General features: G+C 32.6%; 1 protein-coding gene and 1 long non-coding RNA gene across 3 annotated transcripts in view; both read left to right on the top strand.

Annotated features, from left to right (window-relative positions):
• Positions 1 to 27,076, top strand: part of LOC140445136 (death-associated protein kinase related-like) — a 467,123-nt gene that overhangs the window by 77,776 nt on the left and 362,271 nt on the right. The window lies entirely within an intron of this gene.
• Positions 2,066 to 27,076, top strand: part of LOC140446938 (uncharacterized) — a 104,950-nt gene continuing 79,939 nt past the window's right edge. Inside the window, exon 1 of the long non-coding RNA XR_011951537.1 lies at positions 2,066 to 2,103. This is a non-coding gene — a long non-coding RNA (uncharacterized lncRNA). The remainder of the gene's footprint in view (positions 2,104 to 27,076) is intronic.

The raw sequence follows: 27,076 nt of genomic DNA, 5'->3' as shown, positions 1-27,076 counted from the left end.
GTTTCATAGATTTTGAGAAGGCCTTCGATAAAGTCAGACACCAAAAGCTGTATGAAATCCTAAGAAGCAAAAACATCGACAGTCGCGACATTAACATCATATCCAGGTTGTACTGGGGACAAACAGCAAAAATCAAAGTTGATAATGAGTTAACCGAAGAAATTGAGATTCGTCGAGATATGCGTCAGGGTTGTGTACTTTCTCCACTATTATTCAATATATATAGCGAAACAATATGTCAGGAAGCGCTCCTAGAGCAAAACATTGGTATGAACATTAACAGAGAGTTAATTAACAATATACGATACGCTGATGACACGCTAATAGTAACAGATAACCTAGCAAATTTACAGTTTTTGATGGAAAACATAAACACCCATACAAATAAGTATGGTCTAAAACTGAACATCAAAAAGACTAAATTCATGATTGTAACAAAGAAGCTATACACCAATGTGAATTTAACCATAAATAATCAGCCAGTTGAAAGAGTTACGTCCTACAAATATTTAGGGGTTTGCTTCACTGATACTAATGACCAGACAAGAGAAATCAAAAGGCAAATAGAGATAGTGAGACAATCGTTTGTGAAAATGAAAAAGTTCCTATGCAGCCGGGACATAAATATAAACTTAAGAACGAGAATGTTACGGTGCTATGTTTTCTCCGTTCTGCTGTACGGCATGGAAGCCTGGACACTGAAAAAGATAAACATCAAAAACATTGAGGCATTCGAGATGTGGTGTTACAGGAGAATGTGGAAAATACCATGGACAGAAAGAGTAACAAATCAAGAGGTTCCGCTGAAGATGGGGAAGGAATGCGAAGTCATAAAAACCATACAAACGAAAAAACTGGAATATCAGGGCCACATAATGAGAGGAGAAAAGTACTCTCTGCTTAGACTCATAATCCAAGGAAAAATCTCGGGAAAGAGATTTCCTGGTTGCGAAATTTAAGGGAGTGGTATGGTTGCAGTTCAATACAGTTGTTCAGAACTGCAGCCAACAAAGTAAAGATTGCTGTGATGGTAGCCAACCTCCGATAGGAGACGGTACTGCAAGAAGAAGAAGTTCTCAATCTTGTTGAGACTGATAGCTTGGGGTTACAGAGCATCTTAAACTGACTGGTTACTTTAAAGGTAACTGATCTCAGACACATATTTATTGCTTTTATGAAATTTCAGTTAAGTACATCATCATTAGAAATGATGGAAGAGAGCCAATTTGTAAACTAATTTTAAATGGGGTTATAGAGCAAGTAATTCTAATGTTATTTGAAACCACATTTTTCCTTTGTACATAAACATTCCTTTAATTTGTCGTTTTTTTTTTATTTTATTAAAAGCTTTCTTGTAGTCAATAAGCCATAAGTAGATGTCTGTTTGGGATCCCAACGTTTCTGGATGAATACAATGAAACTAAACAATGCTTCCTGGGTTCCGTTTCCAAACTGCGCTAAACACAACACAAAAAAGTGACAATAATAGTTCGTCAAAACGTCTACAAACTTATCCTACTAATAAGAAGACAATTTTAGAACGGATGAACACTCGAAAATATACGAAACTAATAAACTAAGGATGCAACTTTTTATTTACGTTTTCTCTAATCTGTTTTTATTTCTTTATGATAAATATTGTGTTTGTGTGTTAAAAATTTTGAAACGTCAATAGAAGCAAAGCGAATGTTCTGCCCGTGTTGTTTGTTGTGCCAAAACCGAAATGTGGAAGATAATAAACAGTATCATGCGAGTTCGAATTAGAAAAGCCGGTACTGTCGACATTATGACGGATGTTGTAAAAACTGTATGTATACCTTCTCCGAGTAGATTGGACAAGGCCGAATTTTGTGCGGATACTGTTATTTCACTGCTTAATAACAACCTATCGGTACGAAGTAATTGTAGTGGCTTGAACTACATTTCGATAGAAAACAAAAAAACGTAATTTGACGTTACGAGTGTGGTATTTGTTCTCTGGTTACCTATAGCCCGAAGGAGTTCACGTATAGTGGCTGCAAGCAAATGTATTACGTTCGAAGATATTTTCTAATAAGTTTGAGGTCGAAGTTCCAGTTCGGAATTTAGATTGCCAATTTCGTAGTAAGATTTTTATTTGTGAACAATACTTTCCTCTAGGCGGTAGTAATGCATTTAATTCTGGGCGGGTATTGAATTATAGCACACGCTGCTTTATGTCAAATAAAACATTTAAATTTACTTACAGCGCAGCGGTGTTCATACGAATGAGCGGTGCTTTTTTTATTTTACTATAAATTGACGAACATATTTGTTTCACAATTATACTTTATATTTTCGAATACTTTTAAAGCCAAAGTCTCGATGAAGATGCTTACACATCGATGCTAGGTAACAATATTAGCTATCGCTGTTTGTCTCATTATAGTTAAACCTGAATTTTCTAGATTTTATTGATTTGTGATTAATTCTGTTACTTTGTTGAATTTTTTGTTTGAAAATAAATATTTAAGGTAAGACGTATTGAAATTAGCTGGTTAATTAATTAAAATAATAAATGAAAAAATAAAATGTGAATAAAATTAGTAATTGATTGGCATAACTCATAAATTATTGTCAATTCAGAAAGTAGCTAACCTACCATTTTTTAAAAGGTGTTAGTTGTAGCGAGGACATCATCTAATATCGGCGGCTGACGTCGCGATGCAGAAGGAATTGACGTGGTACTACCGCGAGGAGAAGTTTCTCTTTAAATGCTAGACCGTACATGGCCCTTAGATGACCGTAGATTTGACCATTTCGACTTCTGGTTAACTACTGTCCATTTCATAAGGACAAAGTCTAATTTGCTTTTTTTAACTGCTATTTGACATTGCTCGTCGTACTATGCTGCGTTTCTTTCTATGTTAATTTCCTGTACCGTTTTCTCAGCAGTTATTGTTATTGTTAATTTCAACCGCCTGTTTACATATTCTCCATTTTGTTTATGTCTTTTCTTCCCGTTGAGTTGTATTTGGATAGCGTGTTCATATATTTTTTCTTTATTGGGTTCTTGAATAGTACCGCACTTTTTTTATATTCATTTGTCCCTTTTAGGCTACTGTTGCGAGTTTCTTTTGTTGGTTTGCTCACTCGAGATAATGATTTGAATTAGAATTTCCACTACCAAGTATATGTGTTCCATCTTTTTGAGATGAGGACATTTTCCACGTTTCTTTATGTGGTTGTCAGTACTAACTTCCAGAGAAAAGAATCTCTAGATTTAGGGATACTTTTCTCTGGAAGTTAGTAATTGACAACTGCGTAATTATTTGCTGTTGCCAATTGTGCTGGTCTAATTCCGTTTAGATGTGGTTCAATATGTGAACTATGTTTTCCAAAATATTTACAAAGCTTCTTCTGTTCCCAGTTTGGGATTAATATTACCTAGTGGTATAAGAATATTTGTCTTTCAAATTTTATCGTATATTTCTTATAAAACCGTAGGATATTTCTACTTCTTCCTCTGCCCTCTCTGTTAGTGCATACATATTTGCAAATGGCGTATGAAATTTACGGTTTTTGTTTCCTGAGTAATAGAATGAGCAATTATTTTTGTGTATTTCTTCCTTGTTCTTTCATTTTATTGTGTACCACACTTATCATAAATCTTCCCTTACGTGGGTTCGCATATTCTTATTTCCAAAGTTTAGTTTCATAACCCTTTGCCTTTTCCTTTGCTGAGTTCATCTTTAGTAGTGTAGTACTATTGTGGAATTTTTACTTATCAACATGGGCGTGGTAGAAAATGTGTGTGGTAGTATTTCGCCACGCTCTCTCCACTCCCTCATCTGTTCTCTACTGGATCTACTTTAATATTCTATTATTAAAACCATGTGCTTTTTTCCTCTCCCTCTCTCTTTCTCCCTCTCTACTTCACTCTGTCCCTCTCTCTCAACCAGTCATCGTTCTCTTAAATCGCTCCCGCCATCAGATCATTCAAGATGTTGGGTCATCTATAGATTTTAGTCAATTCTGATTCGTCTGCTACCCGCAGTTGTAATATGTAATTAGAACAATAATCAACATTTAAATCTCATCTATTAATGTCAGTTGTAAAAAATATGAGTCTATGTCACACAATAACTTAACTAGAGTGGTGACGATGTTAGTGACTTGTGAATTTCGTTCATTCATGGTGCTCATGACATATGCGTGTTTTTTATATCATATTAAAGAAATTTTTTTTAATATGTTGATACAAGGTTGTCTAAGAAAAAATGGTCGCAAATTAGGGTTGCGAGCTATTACAAACGCGAGGTATCAGAGAGAGCTAGCGCGCAACGTCACTGGTTTGACATGGCTAGTGTCAGTTGTAGGAGTTTTTAAAGCATGCGTCGATAGATAGTGTTAGTAATATACATATTATCACTTGTCAAACCAGTATTGTTGCGCGCTAACTCTGTTTACTTTATCTTTAATACCTCGTGTGTTTAACAACTGACAACCCTAATTTGCGACCATTATTTGCAATTTGAGCAGGCTATTTTATTTAAAAAATAAATTTATGAAATAAAATTTTTGTTCAAAATGTAATTACCATTAATTTAATTAAAAATATTTGCGGTAATTTTTTGACTGGCAACCTGTTATCAATGTTATTTCCTATTCTTAAATGTATGTAAAAATGTGAATTTGATTAACTACGTTATAAACGTAGTGATCCTGCAGTGGTATCTTAGACTAAAAACATATATTTGATGAATCGCTGTCGCTTTATTCAATTTTTTTCTTTAATTGTAAATTTAAATAAACTTCAATATGTCAATTTAAACATATTATTACTGGTTATTCTTGACGACGACCGTTTTTTAAGATTTACTCAGCCAAAATCGGTAAAATGACAATCTGTGTTATACCTACTATATTGTATGACTATTCTGTATTTACAATATAAATCATTTATATACAAATTTGTTTACAAAAAGTAAGAATGTAGAATACTTCATAAAAATTATAGTTACAAGTGGGCTAATATTGTCATCCTGGTGCATAAGTCGTGGACTAATACGCACCATGATGCGCATCGCTCCGCCTTAAAACTGTTCCAATTTTATCATTGTCCGAGAGGTCTGAAAATGCCATGTAAATATTAACATACTTATAAATATGGGACATTTTCTGCTCTCGGCCTCAGTCTAGTCTCGATATGGCGCCCAACGTGGGGCATGTCACTATATGGGAGGTAAGGGCTTGTCAAAATATGGCCACTTATGCACTCCCACGGTGCCTTAAAGAGGGCCTTCGACCAGTCCATTCGAAGTACCCTCTGCTCATCTTCCATCTTAGGTATTTCTTACATAGGAAATAAATGAAACTCGGTTTAGAAGGTGGGCAAGGCCCAGCCACAGAATCTAAATTTTCGTAGAACCGGAGCAGCGCCCCGACATCGGACTCCCAGGGTGCAGAGACCCTATTTGGGAGCCGAGACTAGGCTGAGGCCGAGAGCAGAAAATGCCCCATATTTATAAGTATATTAATATTTATATGGCATTTTCAGATCTCTCGGCCAATGATAAAATTGGAACATTTTTAAGGCGGGGCCTTTTTAATAAATTAGAATTTATGGTCCTTATTTACCATCTGGTTTTTATAGGAGCCTAAAAATTACTGTTAATTACTACGAATCACCTTCCGAAATTTGGATCTTTCGATTTCTTTTATAGTTTCGATATATTTATAATTTATTAACATTACTGACTACCGGGCTTATATTTTTGTTTGCATTTAAACAACCATATATTTTTTTACGATATCCATTATGTAGATACAAAGTTTATACTTTTTGGACTGTCGTAATAACCGCTTGTGACCTTCTTTAAAATAATAATTTATTAATTAATGAGTATCTTATACGAAACAGTCAAAAGGTGTGAAATTTGTGTTCATTATGATAATCACTTTATTGAATATACGTGTCCTGTCGGTTACCTTCATGATGGAGACAAAGATCAACGGATGTTTTTAGTATAAAAACTTTAAGTAATGAACTAAGGAGCTTTATTATTATTTGTGCCTACAGAATATTTGTATACCAATTCCGTTTCACGTGATCGGTGACATCACTATTAACTCGGTATAATATATCTCATTGATAGTGCTAAATCAGAAAATAATATACTCAAATGCATACAATTATTTATACACGGTAAATATGAAAAAAAAAAACATAATCGCAGTAATCCAAACATTATATATAATTAATTGGTTTAATTATATTGGCTAATAAAATTTTTCTTTTTAAAATATAAAATTTATAAGGTTCTTTTTGTTATGTTTTACATTTTGTGATTTATGTCATAATATAAAAACTATTATATATGAACGGTTTCCGCAGTGGAAATCGAAACGTCAAAATAAACTTATTTTAAAGTAAAATTGTGGCTTATTCCCAATAAACATTTTTTGGTACGTTTCTGGTGTTCCGAAAGGAAGAGGAAACATTTGATTTCAAATATTATCGCACGAAATAAGTTGATAATGTCGTCAAAGTCAGATCAACAAAAAGAGCGCTGAGGTTGTTTCCGGCAGCTATCTTAATTAAGTTAGTACCATTTTTCTCTTGAAGAAGTACAGGTGTGGGAAGTGAAAGTGCTACCCACATGCGAAATTTGTTGTAGACCGTTGACATTCAAGTTACTGTGTTTTTTTTTTCAAATATTGTGGAAGATGATAATAATTGGCTAGTGTGTGCCTATTTATCAAGTACCAAGGTCGTGGCATATTGCAGCCCAAAACAGTCCATAGTCCACATATTTACTAGTTGAGTAGAACTCATTAGTGTTGACGACAGAAAAAATAAAACAGTAAACGTTATTTTTGTGTCAATTTTAATGGCTGAGAAGGATTATGTTACTAAATTAAATATATTTGGGGATATTTATTTTTAAAGCGATTTCTCTGCAGGCTCCTTCCAGTTCCCTAACATGGTGTTAATGTCACCTATGTCAGCACAACACGATCGACACTTATCACTTTATGATCCCAATCAAGGGTTTTAAATTGGCTAATCGGCTCTCCCAAAGACATTTATCAGGAAAAAAAGGAAAAGCACCTTCTAGGGCAGTTATAAAAGTATAAAAAGCTTTATATATATATATATATATATATATATATATATATATATATATATATATATATATATATATATGCTCTATAAGAATTTAGATAGTGATTGCAGCAACTACCGTAAAGGTAAGAAATTGTTTTTTGTTGACTTCTCATTATTTTTCCTGTTGGATATTACCTTGTAAAAATAAAATAATCGTTATTCGAAAAGAGATTCTTAACTGTTTATTTTTCAAATTGATAATTCGTTCGCGAACTGCACCCATGCACGGTGTGGTGAACTTACAACAGAACAGAACTGTTGTAATAGCGAACGATTATAGCATTTATTAAAGCGGTTATAAACACGATTGGGTTTGTTGAATAGTTTTCCCTTTCGTTTTGCTGTAGAGAAAGAGTAATGAATGCGTTTCGATCGCTCCGTTTGACATATCGACGGCCTTGCAACATTTTCAGGTTATTTATCGGTGCTATTCCGCCTTTCTATCGCTTTGTCGTTAAGATTTACCGCCTGCAGTATTATTCGATCTATTTTTTTGTTGTTTAATTTTCATTACGAGCTTTTTAATTTAAATATCGCCTTATATCGCAACTACATTTTTTAGGTGTTGTTCCTTGCCGCTTTGTAATTACTGTAAATTGTTTGTTAGTCAACTAGCTACGTTCTCCTTTATACTATACGCATGCTCTTTGTCCTTTTTTTAATTAGTTTGAGTTTTACTACTATTTTTTTACGAATAAATTTACCCATTCAATTTTAGCTATCCGAAGATTTTATACCAATCCTAATTAAGTAAAGCTGTCTAAATTAACTAAATCTAAAATCTATTTTTATTGTTTTGTAATGGATGACGGATAGATTTTAATAAATGATGAATTTTTAATTTAAGAAACCACATTTCTGGTGTCAGTATTCCTTGTGGTCAGACAAAACAGATAATCTTGTCTTCTGTATTATTGGTATATATTGCTGTTTTCAACTTTTTAATTATTACAAAAATTTAATTTTTAGAAAGATGTTTGTTTAAAATAATTTTTACAAAGAATCAGAGGACAAGATTGTTGTTGATTGAGAAATATTTAAAATACTTACATGATTTTTTTCAATTTGATAACAATATTAAAAAAATAAAAGAGCTGGAACGACGTTTATCAAATCCATTGTTAATAGACATTACTAATGTGTAAGCATTTCCAAAGATTTTTAACTAAGAATGCCTTATTTGTAGTTGTCTTCTTTCAACTTTGCTGTTTTTTATTGTAAAGCCCGCCATTCACGTTCCAACGGCGCAGTACGATTTTGTCGAATGCAATTGCAGTACAATAATGTTGAAAATCGACTGGGGGAATACACACGTACCGATTTTGCAGTATGAGTTTTACTTTCAAATCAGAAACATGTCAGATAATGATATACTTAAGCGGCTTTTGCTCTTTGTATGAACGAAAAAATACAAGAAACTTAGGTGGTGGTGCAAAGATTGGTTGCTGAAAAGACATACATACTGTGACGTACATTTATTAGAAGAATTGCTATTATATCCAGATAGTTTTAACTCCCTTTTGTAACATATTATTAATTTTCTTTTTTACCAACTCTTCATTAGTATCTGCTTTCACTTCTTGAAATTTAGCAACCAAACCAACAGCTTGTTTTCTGGCGGTGTTATCATGATATTCATGATGTCGATTTTATTTTCGAAAGACACTCTTGTTCTTTATAAATGTCAAAGGATTCTCTTCTCTAGCTATAAGTCATTTTCGAAATTTACCAGCAAATTATCTTTTTTTGCAGCCGTACGATTTTGTCGTCACAATATACACAATCAAATTTACGACCCAACCAACTCTGTCGTACTGCTGCAGACTGACTTGTTTGTCTGCCCCTGCCGTCAAATCGCGCCGATTTGGTCCAATGCTGCAAATACACGATTAAATTACGTTCAATTTTGTAGCATTCGACAAAATGGTACTGCGGCGTAGGAATGTAATTGGCGGGCTTAAGTGATTTATGTATTTTTCCGTTCATATTTTTTAATGTTTTGTTTAATAGCAATCTAAATGAATTTTATAAGCTAATATTTTGGCTGAGAGGAAGTTGTGTTCTAGTGCGGCGATGAGTTACTTATCTAAAATATATATTCATTAGTTGGTAAAACGATATAAACGTAAGAAACCGTTTTTTTTTAGAAGCTAGAAGTATTTGGGAAAAATACTATGCAAAAAAATTCAAGTAATATTGATTTTTAAATCTGACAAATCTCTACACAGAGGAATTATGTTTTACGGAATGCATGCTTGAAACCTTTCACAATCATTGATGAAGAAATTGGAGGCATTTGAAACGTGGTGCTATAAGCATATTCTGATAAGTTCTTGGATCACTTCACTGGCATGAAGCATGGCATTCCTTAGAATACTGAGTCACTCATTTCTGAGTCCTTTTATTGGCTTATCTACGCTTGGCTTACGAAATGCTGTCCAGCACGGCAGTGCGCTATACCGTACCAAGACTATAATCCCCCAGTGTTCGCCAGCTATCTGTAATATCGCTTAGGCAACACTTTTCTTAGCATAAGTCAGTTATAGTCCAGTGACTGGAGGAAAACAGAAAACAAACCTCTAAATTTTTTATAACAATCGATTCTGCTAACTTATCTTACCCCCCAATATAACTTATCTTACCCCCCTCTTCAAAATTTATATATGCGCTTGCTGAGCTTTTTATTTTTAAGGGGTGAAAACCACACCTTATTGAAAAAAAAAATATTTGTAAAACATCGTTTCAACAGGTTCATACGTTTTTGTAGTGCATTTATATCATCTAAAATGTAATTATATGCTTATGTAAAATAGGTTAATTGCAACACTTCAACCCTTAAAAACTACTCCCCATATCAAAAATATATAAAATAATCTGTTTGATTAACTTAAGTAGTTTTTAAATAGATATTTAAAAATTCCTATCTTTTTAATAAAATATTTTTTGATTGGTTGCATATTTTCAACCTTTAAAACAACCCCTTGTCAAAACATCATAAAAAATTGTGACAATTTCAAACGCTACAATCTTGTATTTATATTTAAAAAAAATTAATTTCCTGTTTTAAAATTTTTAACGCTAAAAACCACCCCTATGCTTACGAAACAAACTTCCCTTTGATAAATGTGTAAATGTAAAAATTAAGTATATTTCCGATATTTCGAACATACTTGAATAAAGCATTTATATATATACAGAAAATCAGTTGATGTTCCAAAATACAAATTTTTCACGTGCTCTAAACAAATGCAAATGCGCATTCTAAACCGGCTAAACTGTTGCAGCTTATAAAATGAAGTGAGTTGTAGAAGAAATACGTTTAATTTCAATTCTGATAAAAATAGAGTTATTCATACTGCTCGTTTTTTTTTTTAAACATTATAGTAATCCAACTTCTTTCCATCGTATTCCGCTTTGTTTTAATCGAAATTTTCGACTTTTAACAAAGTTTTTTTTTTCAAAGTTCCTTCAAGTTCTTTAAAAAGTGGTACGTTTTTATACAAAAAGATTTCCATTTTCCGATATTTGATATTAAATATATCGAGTATAGTACCCCAAAAATAAACAGTCATCTTTAAACATTGATAAATCGCTTAATATTGTACTTGGAAAACTCAATAAAAAAACCAATCTCTTGATTTTTTATAAGCTTTATTTTTGTTCATTACACATTACACACGTTAATTTCACATTTGTAGTTTAAAATTTGATTCTTATCAATTCCCGGGGTTATTTTGACTGTAAAAATTTTAACTCGTGAGATGGGGTGCCAATCACCCCAGGGGTAGAAGCACACATCGACACCATAAAGTTATGTTTTTTAGTAATTCCCTAGCAACTGTAAAAATTTCAGACAAATCAGTGCAGTTATAAAAAATTTAGAGGGAAAATACCACAGTAACTGGAGTATTATGGTGAGGCTGTCTGGTGATGAGTTGTGTGCGTATCTACGAAATCTATCACTAATGGAACTTCGATGTTTGCAATAAGGACACGCAGTATCGGGGATGAGAACTTCCTCCTTCAGTTGACCTACTCAGTATAGAGCTTTACCAGCTTTAGCATTATTTACTAAGTAATGCAAAAAAATCGTGCTTCCAACATAAACAATAGTTGGTACACATTCTGATTTTGGTAACCCACTTCTTTTGACCGAGAACTGATTTGTAATATATATTTTTTCGATTAAGATTTACTTTTTAAACATTTACCATTTACAACTGGTCAAGGTCGGCTCGTACAATATGAATGATATCATATTTTAAGGAATTTCACGTTTTTTATGTCTATGGGTGACACTCAACATTAGAGATTCTGAAAATACTGGCGAATGCTTGAATTCTTTTTCGTGAAACCTCGAAGGTTAGCCAATCTGATTTATACATGGAGAGATATACTTTGAATTCTAATCTGTAATTTAGTAAATCAAAATCTTACACATCAAAAAATACCAGAATATATTATGGAAAATTGAAGAATTATAACCAAATGATAGCTACTCAATGAAATAAGAGCTACAAAATTTTATGTAAATAAACACTTATGATGTAGTTATTTTATAAAACAATGTTTATATTTAATGGACATTATATTTTTTTGTCACTGATAAGTTGCAACCTTGGCTTTTATTGATTTTCATTAAATTTCCATCGACCCACTTTCGCTAATTAATCTAAACTAAAGTATTTGATATTAAATTCATTCTAATTCTATTCTTTATCGAATTGGCCTCTTTTAAGGAGATAACCAGATTGTTGATCCAATAAAATAATTGAAGTCACATAATTATAATACTAAAAAACAATCTATTCACCTGAAAATTTACAATTACAAATTTAGCACTCTTAATATACCTAATATTATATTCGTAAAATTCTACTTGGACGATTTATTAGGTTTCTCCATTTTAGAGCGATGTCTCACTATTGTTAGAGATCTATATTATGTTTTTCTTTTTACTACTGTCTGTATTTGTCTTTCCTCTCTTATTATACTGATTTAATATGTTTATTACTTCATTCTTTGTGTTCTATGCATACTTGGATATATTAGTTTGATATTAGGTCATTTAATTTTGAGATTTAGTTTTTATCATTTTCTAAAATTATTAAGACATGGTGTATAGTTTTTCTTTTTCGATCAGTTTATACATCAGCAGTTGAAAGATAACCCATTCAAGAAAACCTCATGTTCTTTCTGGTCCTCTTTTTCCATACAGTTTGACCTGAAAAACAAGTTGTAACAACCTCTACTCTCATAATATGGCCCAAATATTCTAATTTGCGCTGTTTGAGTGTACTTTTTGATTTGAATGCTTTTTAAAATGTCTTAACTAAATGATTCATGAGACTAATTATTCTGCAAACTTCAATTTCTTACTCTATGGTATATTTTCCTGTATTGCGTCACTTTCAACATGATTAATAATTATATGTATATTATTTTTCCTCTCCGTGCTTTTTTTGTTCGGTTTTATATATATTTTTAGGTATTTAATTGTTTAAGTCAGTCGAATGCAGTCGATGAATGTGTAATTTTCTAAAACCTGTTTTTTATTTTGTGAAAACTACATTCATACAGTAAAAATTGAGGTCGTGGCATATTATCGTGCATGTTGCGTTTCCAGCACATAGCGTTTCCGAAAAATATAATTTAAATGGTTTTAAATATGAATAACGCACACTGTCCGGGACATAGGTCGTAACCGGTTGGTAAGGATAATGTGCATTAGATGTCCGTCGTTTCCCCCTTGTTGTTTATTTAGGAACTTGTTTGATTTTGATATAGAGTATTTAAAAAAATAATTTTCGAGGCTATTTTGTCATTTATGCATGTGTTTTTATTGCTTTGTGACAATTAATCACGGAAGTGATAAACAAGTAGGACTTTTGTACGGAAGTGATACCTCTTCTTTTTAAAAATACTTTTTGGTTTGACATGTATGGCTTCGTTAAATGTAGTATTTTGTTTTTTAACTGAAGGTGAAATTAAATTTAAAACATATTTTAACTGAATCCTATTCATTCTAAAATAATTTTTAAACCTATTAATTATTATTAAATTCCTATTAAAAACAGCCTCGAAAATTATTTTTTTTAAATACTCTGTATCAAAATCAAACAAAGACCTAAATAAACAACAAGGGGAAAACGACGGGTATCTAATTAACATTATCCTTACAAACCGGTTACGACTCGTTACGCAGCCGTCGGCATCAGTAAAATATTGTGTTCGAATATACTGAACAAGTGTCTGAAACGCAATGTTCCGGACAGTGTGCGTTGTTCATATTTAAAACCATTTAAATTATATTTTTCGGAAACGATATGTGCTGTAAACGCAACGTGCACGATAATATGCCACGACCTTTGTACCAACAAATTACTTCAATATTTTGAAAGTTTCTTTACCATTTGATTCACCCTTTCTATTCTCTTTTGTTTAATTGGCTTAAAACATTATGTTATAAATGAAACGATTAATGAAATATTTTGATTAATCTAAGTGTTGTGAATTATCTCCTTTCTACAACACAAGAAGCCCAGACCTAGGAACTGGCTATGTATGTGGACTAGGATTAAATAATAAGTCGAACTGGTAATAATAATGCTTGTTGTATTTAATGGCACTTTATTTTACGTTGCACTTTAGTTACAAAAGATTGTTTTTTACAAAAGTATTTAACTAACATTAACTATTTATTTTTCTGCTATGTGAACGAAATTTGAGGGAGGAGTCTGGTGTGTAACTAGTGTCCGGCATGAGCACCGGAAAAGAAGTCTCTGAATACCACTTTGATTCAACCTTTGATACTGAAAGAAAGCGCCAATCTTTCAACGGTTGTAACGAACTTTGTATGTCCTAAACGGCGGGTTCTAAGAAGCCACTTTTTTATACATTACGAAGAAACTGCATAAAAACAAAAAAAACTAAAAGATTTATTGCCCTTTTACTAGTTCCGAAATACAAATATTGCTGACAAAAGTGCTGAGGTAGACAAAAAACTTGTTTTATTTGAGTTGAGATATATCGAAAAAATGTAGAATATATTGTCGTGTTTTCTTAATAATTGTAAATAATTAGGAATATCTTAGGACTTTAACACTAACTATCCACCCCTAGCTTTTACGACTTACTTTTTTCATGAGGAACTCATTTACCAGTGATACGTCGAATAATTTTCCATAAATAAATGGTCATATCTCCGATATCCGCTGTTGAACAATGTTAACAAATATTGTGTCCATATAAATTTATCTTTTATGTTTTGACGTAACATAAATTTTAATTTATGGTAATTTTTCATTGTCGACAAAAAATTCACAAAATAAAGGATACGTGAAGCAACTATAACGTAACAGTAAGATCTTATTGGATTGTATTGATTAAATAGAAACTTAGAAAGGTGTAGATTAAACAAAGGCATTCAACCAATTCCGTATCTAATTTTTTTCAACATTATAATTCCTGCCGCAAGTGCTGTGAGTGCTGTATTTTCTCTGCAACAGGTAACACAGAACACACTGTTTATTAGCAGGTTCTTAACGTAAATCAAATCATTTTTCCGCTTTGTGAGTTACACTAAAGCTGTATATTGCAACATGGATGCATCTTTTCGTAAGCGGACCAAATAACCCGATATTTTAACAGGCAGGCAAATGTGTGTTTCAAAATTAGAGATATTATACTGTGCCCTATTGAGAAACTGAATGCGTCTCGCCAGAAAGCACACAGTTTCCAACAAAGAAATTAAAATGCAACAGTCTCAATTAAATAACATGAAAAATAATAGCTTGGCGTAGGCCGCAGGAAAATGCACAGTTACTTAGATTTGAATAAAATTAAGATAACATTTTACCGTTTCCGATTGTTTTATAGACGAGGTAATTAGTTTATAAAGTTACTACATATTGTATGTTGTGTAATATTTTAATGAATCCAGATTCAGTGAGATTGCCTACAAAAAGATATTAACGTAAACAAGGCTTTGTAAATTACCTTTAAGAAACATCTGAACGATAACTTCTTACACAATGTCTTTTTTAATTAAAATATTTACAATCTCGTTACTGTGATATCTATACCAAATGTACCTTCTATAATTATTTAACTCGAATATAAAAACTCCAGTAGGTAGTATGTATACTTGCCATATAAACTACATCAAACGCGAATTATGGTTAAGTTTCGTTTAAAGACGAATAGGCATCCATAATTGTCGCAGTGAATCTTTAATTTAAAGGGTTATGATCTGTTAGTATATTAAATATTTTTTTTTAATAATTTTTTTTTCTGTTTACTAACTCTGAACTAACAAATAGTTTTTATTGGATAAGCAGTTTACACAATTTATTGTATGGAAGGAAATGGAGATTATATTAAAAAAAGTTTTACATTTGATCTTTTGGTATACTTCCTATACAGGGCCACAACTGATGGTATTCATGGCGAAGAGACATCTAAAATCGACGCAGTCATTCTCGTCTTTAATAATTATGTAGTAAGGATATTATAATATATTTTAGGACTTTCTTCAATATTCTTATTTTGCAGAGGTAACTAATAATTTTATAGAATATTAATATAATTTTGAAAATAGTTGGGTTGTTGCGTTTCTTTTACAACTGTGTGATAATTGTGTTTTATAATTTATGTTTCCCCGTTATATATTTAAATATAAAGTACTTTATTATTTCCTTTTACTTAAAAAATAGGTCACGAATGTACTACGCATCTAAATAGCAACATTTTGGTTTATCATAAAGGTCTAACTACAACTCTAACTCTGAGATCCATTTTTTCGTTTGACTAACGAACACTCGGTGCATCCTTTGAATTTTTATGTTTCCTCTTTAGTAAGTTGTTGCAGGCGGCCGACCAAACATCCGGTTTCTTAAGTGACGGTTCGATGCTTTTGTTCTGCTTCTTCTTTCCGTACGTTTTACTTTATTTGATATAATATATATTAAAAAGGTTATTATATCGATAAAAAAACTCTTATAATTTTTAACAGCGTCACTATAATATAAATAATACGTCTATAGATAATCTAAATCAAAAACTACACAAGAAAGCCCTGAACTTAGTATTTCCACCACCAGAGAAAAAACCCAGTACCTTCTGCTCGATTACATATACAGGCAAAATATCAACAAAAATAGCCAAACACATAAAAAAGAAAGGAATAACACTAGCTTTCAGAACAAATAACAACCTAGGCAAATATATTAAAAACGACAAGAGCCAACATAAAAAACACTTAACAGTGGTGTGTACAAACTTAAATGTGGCGACTGCCCAAAAACTTACATTGGTCAAACAGGTAGAAATTTTAATAAACGAATAGCAAAACATAAAAGGGCTTTCAATAATAGAAAAACAGATTCTACATACGCACTTTACCTTCTAGATCATAATCATTCTTTTAATGACGAATTTAAAATTCTCCACATTCAAAATAAAGGCCTTAAGCTATCTTTGTTAGAATCTATGGAAATCAATAAATTAAAAAACACAGATATAATTCTGAATGACCAGCTTGAGACAAACAGTTCTCCCCTCCTCAACCTATTTCATTAGAGACTATAAAGTGTAAACCCATGCCAAAAACAGATCACTTGAGAAAGGCAATCAGCCGAAGCAGCTGTAGTGATAAGAATTTAAAATAAATTTTGTGGAAGTTTTGAAAACAAAGTTTTCAGTGTCTTATTGTTACATAAAATGAATTTCCATCAAGTAACGGTCGAATCCATCAACTATAGATAATATTTAGAGATATTAAACACAGCGTGTTTTTTAATAACAATAGTGCTATATATTATACTTTTCTGTTGCTGAATTTCCTCTTTTATATGTTATGCCTAATCTGTTTACTGTTAAAACTGGTCCAACTCAAAAGAAGTGCTTAATACGTGATAAGGCACTTAATTTAACGGTATCTTTAATTAATTCCATGGAGCTAAAGACGAAAGGTTTAATACCATACAAGCAGGATATTTACCTAAAATAATGTACGTCTCATAACAATTTCTCTACGAAAGGCTACAAGTTGGCATAGTTGGAAAACACCAGCCCGGATTTACTCCAAAAAAATCAACAATTAACCAGATTCATTTAGTAAGACAGATCCTCGAGAAAACATTAGAATTTAACATTGAAACCCATCACCTATTCGTCGACTTCAAGGCTGCATACGAAAGTGTCAAGAGAACAGTACTATACCAATCAATGCGTGTGTTTGGTATATCAGAAAAACTTATCCGATTAACGAGAATGACAATGTCTAACTTAAAAGCCAGCGTTAGGATACAGGGAGAAAATTCTCGATCCTTCGAGATAAATAGATAAACTCAGACAAGGGGATGCCCTGGCTTACCTCCTATTTAACATTGCCTTGGAAAAGGCAGTCCGAGACACACTAATTAGAGGCGGCGCAGGTGGTACTATTTATAATAGATCGATACAAATCTTAGCATACGCTGATGACATTGACATAATAGGGCGTAGCAAGCGAGATGTTGAGCAATATTTCCCAGAATTGGAATGGGCGGAATGAAGCATGTCGGTCTATTCATCAACGAAGGCAAAACCAAGTACATGTTGGTTACCAAGAATCCTATAGCAAATGAGGAACGGGAAACAACATTTGGAAGTCATATCTTTGAACGTATCTAGGTCACATCATGCGAAATGAAAAATACCAGTTCCTCCAACTTATAATCGAGGGTAAAATTGAAGGCAAGAGAGGAATGGGACGCAAGAAAATGTCCTGGCTCCGAAACATAAGGCAATGGACAGGGATTAACGACATACAATCTCTGATACATATTGCAAGAAATAGAGAATTAATGGAAAATGTGATCGCTAACATCCATTAGTGGATTTGCATCTAAAGAAGAAGAAGATCTTTGAACGTGTTGACAGCTTTACATACCTTGGATCGCTAAGAAATATCCAAAGAAAAACTAAAATTATTATATACAAAACACTGCTGAGTCCGGTTCTCATATACTGGACGAAAACATGGACTCTAACGCAGATGAAAGACTATTCGAGCGTAAGATACTTCGCAGAATATTTGGAGCTATAAACGATCAAGGGCAGTGGCGCAAAAGATTCAATTTCGAATTATACCAACTCTTTAATTAACCAGATGTCGTCACGTTCATTAAAACACAGTGACTTAGATGGGCCGGACACATAATACGAATGCCCAACAGCATGATTAATTAAAAGCTAACGACAAGAACACCGATGGAAAGAAGAAGCAGAGGCTGGCCGCGAATTAGGTGGTTTAGATGGAGTTGAGACCGACTTAGGGATAGAGATCAGAAGATGGCCAGAAACCGAACAGGATGGCGACTAATCTTAATCTTAAGGCCGGTTTTCACGCTACATCTTATTGTACGTTTTGTTGGATAGGACAAATCCTATACATTAAAACGTGGCATGTAAACAGCAAAACGTACGTCTTGTCGAATCGAAATGAAATCCAAGGTCAGATTGTAGAAATAATGGGAGAAGCATAATTTTGTGAGAACTGATAGGATAAAATGTTACGTGAAAATACATGTTCAGACAAGTCGTCCGATCTTGACTCAGTTGACGACTAGCTCCACTGCAGTTAGCTTCATTTTTCCAAAAAAAAAAAAAAGCCTAATAATGTCAGATTTGCGGCAATGCACCCACAATTTTCTCGGGGAATTTATTGAATTGTATAAAAGTTTTCCTTGTTTAAGCAAGTGAAAAATAATGACCGTAATAAAAAAAACGTCGCGTTTTTTTTTATTAAAAAGTTTTTTTTTAGTCTTTAAAGGGAAAAATGCTTATGTTTTATTTTATTCTTTTTGTTGTTTAAATCAAAGAAAAACATTTTGTTTAAACCTCTACCTATTTATAACTAATAAACAAATAGTATTTTAGCTTTAGTTAGTAAATAGTAGTTCTGTTTTAAAACCAAGTAGATTGCATTGCAGGTTCCAGGTATTATTTGACTTAACGCTGGTTTGGATATTATGGTTGTGAACTCCAAGTCCTTGAGGCTGCGTCCTGTTGCAAGATATCTGATAATTGCTGTGAGTCTTTCATGGGGTGCAATGGCTGTTCTCATGCATCTTGTTTCAATATGTATGGCGTTACCAACTCTAGCAATTGACAATAGGCTGAGGTGTCCATTCGCAAATAATTGCGCCAGTCATCTGGTTCGCCTCTCAGTTCTTTTAGTAACGAGACGTGGGAATACTGGCTTTTTTTCAGAAGCCACTCTCTTGACCATCTTGTCTTTTCCCTCTTTATCCCCTTTTTCCTCAGTCGTAGTATCGTTGTAGGTGAAAAAATGAAAGAAAGTAGCCGTGTTTCCTCCATAATAAAAAAATTACTAAACAAACTTCACACAACTCAAGACTGAATTAGAAATTAGGTAGAAAACGGAAGGAAAAACGTAGTGTGTATACACTGGACAAAACGTTTATTTTGTCGTACGTTTTATATGACCCACAAAACGTACAAGAAAACGTAGCGTGAAAACCGGCCTTTAGAGCAGGCCAGGAGTCACAGAGGATCGTCGAGCCAAAGATGATGATGATCATAACAATTAAATTGTACAGAGCCGGGCTTAAGCCGCCCCTGCACATATTTCATATAAACTAGTACATTTTTCGGTACTGTTAGTTGTGTTTAATACATTTCAGCTACATAATCATTAAAATGGCGGAGGGTGTCATTTTTGAAGATAATTTTAAATTGAATTATATGGCAAGTAATAATTCATTTGATCTCATGTCTTTTAAAACGCCATTTAGTTTAACAATTACCGCAGTATATTATCTGAATCATAATAAACACATTAACACATTTTTTAATAACTTATTATTAGGTATTGTCGAAAAGTACTTGAAACGGGCTTTCAAATTACCTTAATGGCGCCCGTCCACCGTTTTTAATGATTAATGATTTTAATGACTGAAGCATAAAAATAATTAACTGATTTCTTACTTCTGTTACCTAAAAATGTATTAATTGGGAATCGAAAATTAATCTATTATTTTGGGAGATACAAATGTATCATAGAAGAAAGAAAAGGCATTTAAATCAACGTTACTTAAAAAAGAAATTATGGGTAAGTTAACTTTTGTGGATAATTTGTTGGGAATTTGTAATAGAAAGCTTGCTGAATCTGAATTCTCACGGTTTTTTAACCAAAGTAGGTACCCCGCACGCAATATTCCATTTAGTGGATGTTTTTTATGCGATTTTAATAAAAGTTTATTCATAATTGCACTTGAGCGAATTAGTCAATATAAATATATAATCAGAATCATTGTTACCATCATATAAAAACTAAAATTAACACGCACACATATTTTTGGCAAACCGGAATCAAATACATAATAATTAATAAATAATAAATGTCATACAAGTGTATTTATATGCCACTTATTTATATGCCAAATTCCGATGCCAATAAATTCGCGGTCGCCAATTGTGTAATAAATAACAATGCAAACTAAATTATTCGTGGGCACCTGGTAATCTATTTTTGCCATTACCAAAAATAAGCAGCTTTAAACAGTTAACTCAGTTTTTATACAGTAAGGTTATGGACAAGTGTATTATTGTACATTTGTTGGAGATGTATCGAATCAAATTTATCAAATCAAACTTATGCAAATTGTTTATATTTGGATTCAATGTTTATTTTAACATATGTGCAACATTTATGTATTTAACACCTGACTCAATTTGCGACAAAATACAGAAATTGCATGCGAAAGCTGCACTCTTCACCTTTAAAACGCATTTTCGTTTTTGGCTATAGGACACTGATCAAAAGATATCGAATTTTTACCGTCGAGTTGATACAGATTTTATTTAATAATTGATTTCGAGCGCGTAACTGATACTCAAAATCACCGGTCGCTTCAAACTTTGTTTCTGAGAGAACGGCCCATTCTACACAAAAAGTGCTAATAACCATTTTTGTTCAAAATTACCTCAGCTACATTTTTTATTTGAAACATTTTTTTCTGCGACGTACAAATTCTTGGCAAATCGATTTTTTCCGTTCCCCCCTGCGATAGTTCGTAGTGGGTAGTTGGGGGTAAAAATGGTAAACTTTCTTGCTAAAATCTTTTTTGGGGTCCCAAAATTGACAGTCCCAGCAAAATTGTCAAATCTCTGAAGACTGGACTTTCTACTTTATTGAATACTAAATTAGAAGATATTTAAATTTCAAACTATGGAAAAAGCACATATATAATTGACAAAAGAAAATTGGAATTAAAAAAACTCATGGTAGATATAGAAATCCCCTTATCGTTTAATCAGTATTTGATATTCTGTATATCAGTATATGATCTAGTGCCCTAGTATATCTTCATGATTTTAAGACAAACTGAATATTTTACAGCTGTAAAGGATATTATCTGTTCTATTTAATTTCTTGGGCTTCCACCCTGTACATATATTCCTAAAACGTTCATATTTATAATAATTGCAAATTTCGCTTTATTGGTTCATAACTACGGATCTGTCGATAGGTATCTAAAAAGAAAATCTCGTCATATCTGCATTTTAATCGAACAGGAACAAGTATGTATATGAGGTGTGGCTATTGTCATATTCCAGTGTTATATGCATTGTAATAACTTTTATTGTAATTTGTTGTTGATATTGACATTAGATATTGAATAACGAAAGGCGTTATTTGTGAAATGTTAAATCGTTGAAATTATTGTTTTGACAGTTAGCGACTTATCCTCAAGGACATCGACACTTGCACACTTAGGTATAAGTACTGGTATTTATACATTCAAAAATGAGCATTTATACTGTTTCCATGTTTTTGTCTATATAATTTACTTCTTTGACAACCGATTTTATTCTTTTATACTTATAGTGGAGTGGGATACCAGAACAGATTAATTAAACGAATATCACCAAAAATTCCAGAAGAAAAACGAAAAAATGAGTAGAGTAGACGAAATTGAATGCAAGAGGTTATGCAAGATGTCGCAAAAATAAAGAGTTGCAAAAAACAAGCAATCCACAAAGAAAACAGCTATGTATCCATTTATTTAGAACGACTTCTTTTTTTAAAAGTTGTTCTCTCACCCAGAATTCTATAACACTTTGTCGTTGATAAAAGAAAAATATATATCAAAGTAATGCTTATTTACTGTTTACCTTGTTTAAGATCTTCATTTTACAACGTAATATTATCTAATGTACTTCAAAAACGTAGATTGTGAGTTTTAGCGGGTAAGAAAAGCGGTCATACCAAAAATACCACATTCATTACGAACCTTTGTATAAGATCCCTAAAATGCACCCTAAAATACGACCTTCTTTTACGCTCTAAATACGAAATTGGATTTCATTACAGTGGTTGTCTATCGGCTAACGAACTTATAGGCCATCAACCTTCTTTTATTCTCCGTTCCTATACAATGACAGCGAATGAGAATGAAAAGCAACGTCAGAAACGTTAAAACGTATCGCCTACCGTGAAATGATGACGTTCATAATAAAATATAATGTAAATTGCGACGTTGCGACTTCTACGACAATTTATTTGGTATTCTTAAAAAAATCGATCCTTTGTTTTTTCTCTGTAATATCCCTGCTATAACAAGGGATTGGAAAGTATCCTTGTTTGAGCAATATTTACTGTACTAAATAGATAATAATTAATAAAAAATACTGTAATAGATTTTGAAGGAATCTGCTGAATACTGCTCAAAGCAAAATGGGCAAAAATCAAAATGGCCACCGTTCATAAAGATCATTGATTATTAATAAATTTTAAAGGCTTTCAAACATTCGGTGATTTTTGAATATTAAATATCGGCGGTTGTTCTTTCTGTAAGGTTTCTGTGAGTGACGATTCGTTACGGAATGTTGGCGACCATTATGGTTATTCTTATTTTATTGGCTGCAGTAAATATACTACAAATACTATTGCAATATTTGAAATCATATCTTCAATTTACTTCGAAGATTCTTTTTGTTCCAGAACTCTTTATGCTAGGCATTTTTCCTTGCATTATTAGTTTTAACATTCTGTGTCATTTCTCATTACCTGAATTAGTATTCGAGTTTTGCATTTTTTGACCTGTTTGAAAGACTTTCATATCTTTTAAGTAGTCTTCTGAATACGTATTTTGTATGTATGATCCTTCCAGAGAATCCTTATTTTCACTCAATTCAATAATTCTTCCCTTCGACCGTCCATGTTGAAGTCAAGTTCCCTGTTCTTTTAGGCGTCATCACTACCTTCGGAATTCTTTGGACTTTCAACTACTGATGTCAGCCTGATATTTTTGTTTTATTAGAGATATTAAAAATAATTAACAGAGATATTATAGCATGATAATGTTGTGGAACACTTATATATAGAAACTGGTAAAATATGACCCTTGTAGATTTGTCAAACACTTAACTTTATTTACTTTATGGATTATGAAGTATTTCGCGGCCGGTGTGTTATAGTGGTACTTTGTTTTCGGGATTTATATGCTATGGTTTGAAATTACTTCTACCTACTATCCACAAATGTTCAACGGCTATTGAAATCCAAAAACATCCGAATAACTTAAATCGTAAAAAAGATAGATATGAATCTCAGCACTACGAAATAGGTATAAAACGTTTCCCAGTCACAACGAAAATTCCAAAACCAATTTGGATCAACCGAAAAATGATGGGAGGCACTCAGAAGGATGTATATAACGTCACATATATTTGAGGAAAATAATCAGTGAACGACAGACAGTTACGTCCGTGATGTTTTTACTAGTAGACGAAACGTTAGAGAGAACTAATTCCAAACCACGGCCTATATAGGTAAATACCGAAAACATTGCATTATTATTTTTCAAGGTTTTCAAGATGTTGCTCTATTTGTTCGAAGCTTTCACTTTTTCTCTGTAACGATAAGACTACCAAAGAGAATTTAAATACTATTATAAAAATAATACCTCAGTCAACTATGGGAGCTTATCGTCTCTGCTTCGTCTAGCTCAGTCTCTCAAGTGTGAATCCGTCTTGTCTTAAACTATGAATTAAACCATGAACATTCAGCTGGTAACAAATAAAACAATGGTTTAACTAATCATATTTATTTAACATATAAAACAAAGCAAAAACAACCCTGTCTAAAGCTTTACAGTACACAAATTTAAATGATACTTATTATGGCATCGATGGGATGCTTGCTTCTAAATAAATGTGGCTTCCCGATTATGTGATTAGGTCCTCCAGAGCATGTGATTAGGCCTTACATACAGCTGCAGTTATTCTTCTGCCGCATATTATTATTTCAGAAATTATCCAATGAAATATCCAATTAACCCAATAAATTCTCCAATAAACCCAAGAGAATTCTGCAGATGATAAAATGAACCTTATTATAATTCTTACATTCTTTTATAAATTTCAATTACAGACAAAAAATTATATTCCCACTACGTTAGAAAAGGTGATTGACAGAAAGTAAGTGGGAGATTATAATGACGTATAGCACAGATGTCATAGGATGTATGCCTATGATGGAATTAGCTCTTCTGTCAACATAGTTAGTCTACCGGACAGAAAGAGAGAGGGCGAATATTTATTCTACCGGACAGAAATAGAGAGAGAAGGCGCCAACTACTTTTTTGAAGAAAAAATAGTAAAAAAGAAACTGAAAGTAAAGGAATTAATAAATTAATAAAGAAATTAAAATAAAATAATTATTTAAATATAAATTAATAAAGATGTGACGATTATAACGTTACATCTCTTTCGAAAATCTAGTATTTTTGTAGATATCAGGTATTGGGTACCTAATTACAATTTAATACATTATTTTTACATCTAATGTGATGAAAAAAATATATAAAAATATATCTGTTCAACTTCATTTATTGTCTTACATTACTTGTAGATTTGGCAACGTTGTTCCGAGGGACACGTCTCGTCCTTCACAGGAATGTTTTTGTTGTTACGTTGGATGCGCATCGAAGATTGCAATGTCCTCGTCGCTATAGAATTTAATTTCTCATTGTTGTAGCCATTTGGCCGCTTTCTTTTTCAGTTCTTATATTGTTTTATTCATTTTTAATTATGCCCTGGAAACTGAGATATAGTAAGAAATCTTAAGTTACCTGTTTAACGATATGCGTGTAAAGGATACACCAATTATTTGTCACTAAAAAGTCGACAGAAAAAAAGAACTGGATATGTGGAAGTAATTTTATTTAACGCTTATTATCCTTACCAAAAATGTCCTAAGGTAGCTAACGTACTTAGAAAACGTTCCCTAATGTTTTAAAATTCAAATTTGTTGACCAAAAATGGTTTTTTTGTGTTAACACTATATATTTATTTACTGGTGTACAGAGATTATTATTACGCCATAAATACGGTTTTATGATTTTCTATTCGGTACAAGGTTTCGATTTTTACCATTAAATCAATGTAAATGATTTCAAATTATTTAAACATGATGGGGAAATATACGAAAATTTCACACAACGTAAGAAAAATCATACAAAGCAGAGAATAAACAGGCCTGTATGCTGGCCTGAGGTAGAATGGTAATACTTTGGAGTTTGAGGGTGGTTCTGCGACCTGTGTGTAGATATGAATCAACATTTGATTCATATTTAAATTCAACACAATTAACAAATTCGACAGGTATGTGAATGGACAACATAAATGATACATTTTGGCATAATTCATATTTTGATAATATTGAATCTTTGTAACCTTATATTTTTGGAAATAAAATGTCTTTTATCAAACATCAGAAATGAAATAACAGATCTTTATCATTTTGTGTACGTTATTGTTTACTTGCGCTCTCTATGGCCCTCCCACTATGCGTCTAATTAAGCATTAGATCCTCGAACCGGATATTATCCAAACATCAACGTTTACAGTTCATCATAGTCATCGTCCTTAGCTATGGTTTGCAATGGTATCCATTATTTACCATTTTGTGGCGTACCGTTTCTCGGCAGAGCGTTACACAACGCATTACCGACCAACTTAATGGGTATATTGTATTATTTATGAAGTCTTCTCGGTACGTTCAGCCGGTTCCCACAACGCCCATACTTTTTCAACGATGTGAGTGAGGTGCTACCGGACAGTGGCGCAGATCCATCTTTATTTTATTAAAAATCGAAAATCTTCCTTTCGTGGTATGACAATTACACCGTAGGAGGATATTCAGATTGTAGATTTCAAAGGTATCGATTGGACTCGTACACCCTTCCACGCTGCGACCTGATAGATCTTTTGTGTATATGGATATTCTTTCTTTTATTACCTTGCTTTTCCTATATTTTGGTACCTCTTTCGCTTATTTTGCCTTGTTCGGTAGAAGGTATCAATATTCTAGTATTATACATTTAAATCACTCCATTTCTAAATACGATGATTGACAAAAACCATGTTACTTCTATGTTACATTACAATACAGAAAGAACATTTGGAAAAATCAAAGAAATAGAGTGCACCAATATTTACACTAAGTACTTGCCAGATTACTTTGATACAAGGCGCTGTGTTTATGCTAATGATACTGCGACAGCTACATATCGAAGAGATTTTGAAGACGAAGAAATCAAATTATCGGCTGCGTTGGAAATACTACCAAAGTACTACTGGAAAACTTTGCTATGACCAAACCCAAATAAAACTTAAGTCTATGCCTATCCTCTGAACAACAATCAAGTTAGAAAAAAGCTAAATATATCATGGCGAGGAGAAATGTACAGAACCAAAGTACTTGGGGGTAAAATTGGACCACACTTTCACATTTAAAAGTCACTGCAAAAACACAAAGGCAAAGATTTCCTCAAGAAATAAGATACTACGTAAGCTAACTGGAGCAAGTTGAGGAGCTCAGCCAAGTGTGCTAAGGACAGCAGCTATAGCTTTGTATTGTCTGCAGTGGAATTT

The sequence above is a fragment of the Diabrotica undecimpunctata genome, chromosome 7 (genome assembly GCF_040954645.1).
Source record: "Diabrotica undecimpunctata isolate CICGRU chromosome 7, icDiaUnde3, whole genome shotgun sequence".
Taxonomy (NCBI): domain Eukaryota; kingdom Metazoa; phylum Arthropoda; class Insecta; order Coleoptera; family Chrysomelidae; genus Diabrotica; species Diabrotica undecimpunctata.
The sequence above is the reverse complement of the archived record's forward strand: the minus strand, read 5'-3'. Positions and strand labels throughout refer to the sequence as shown.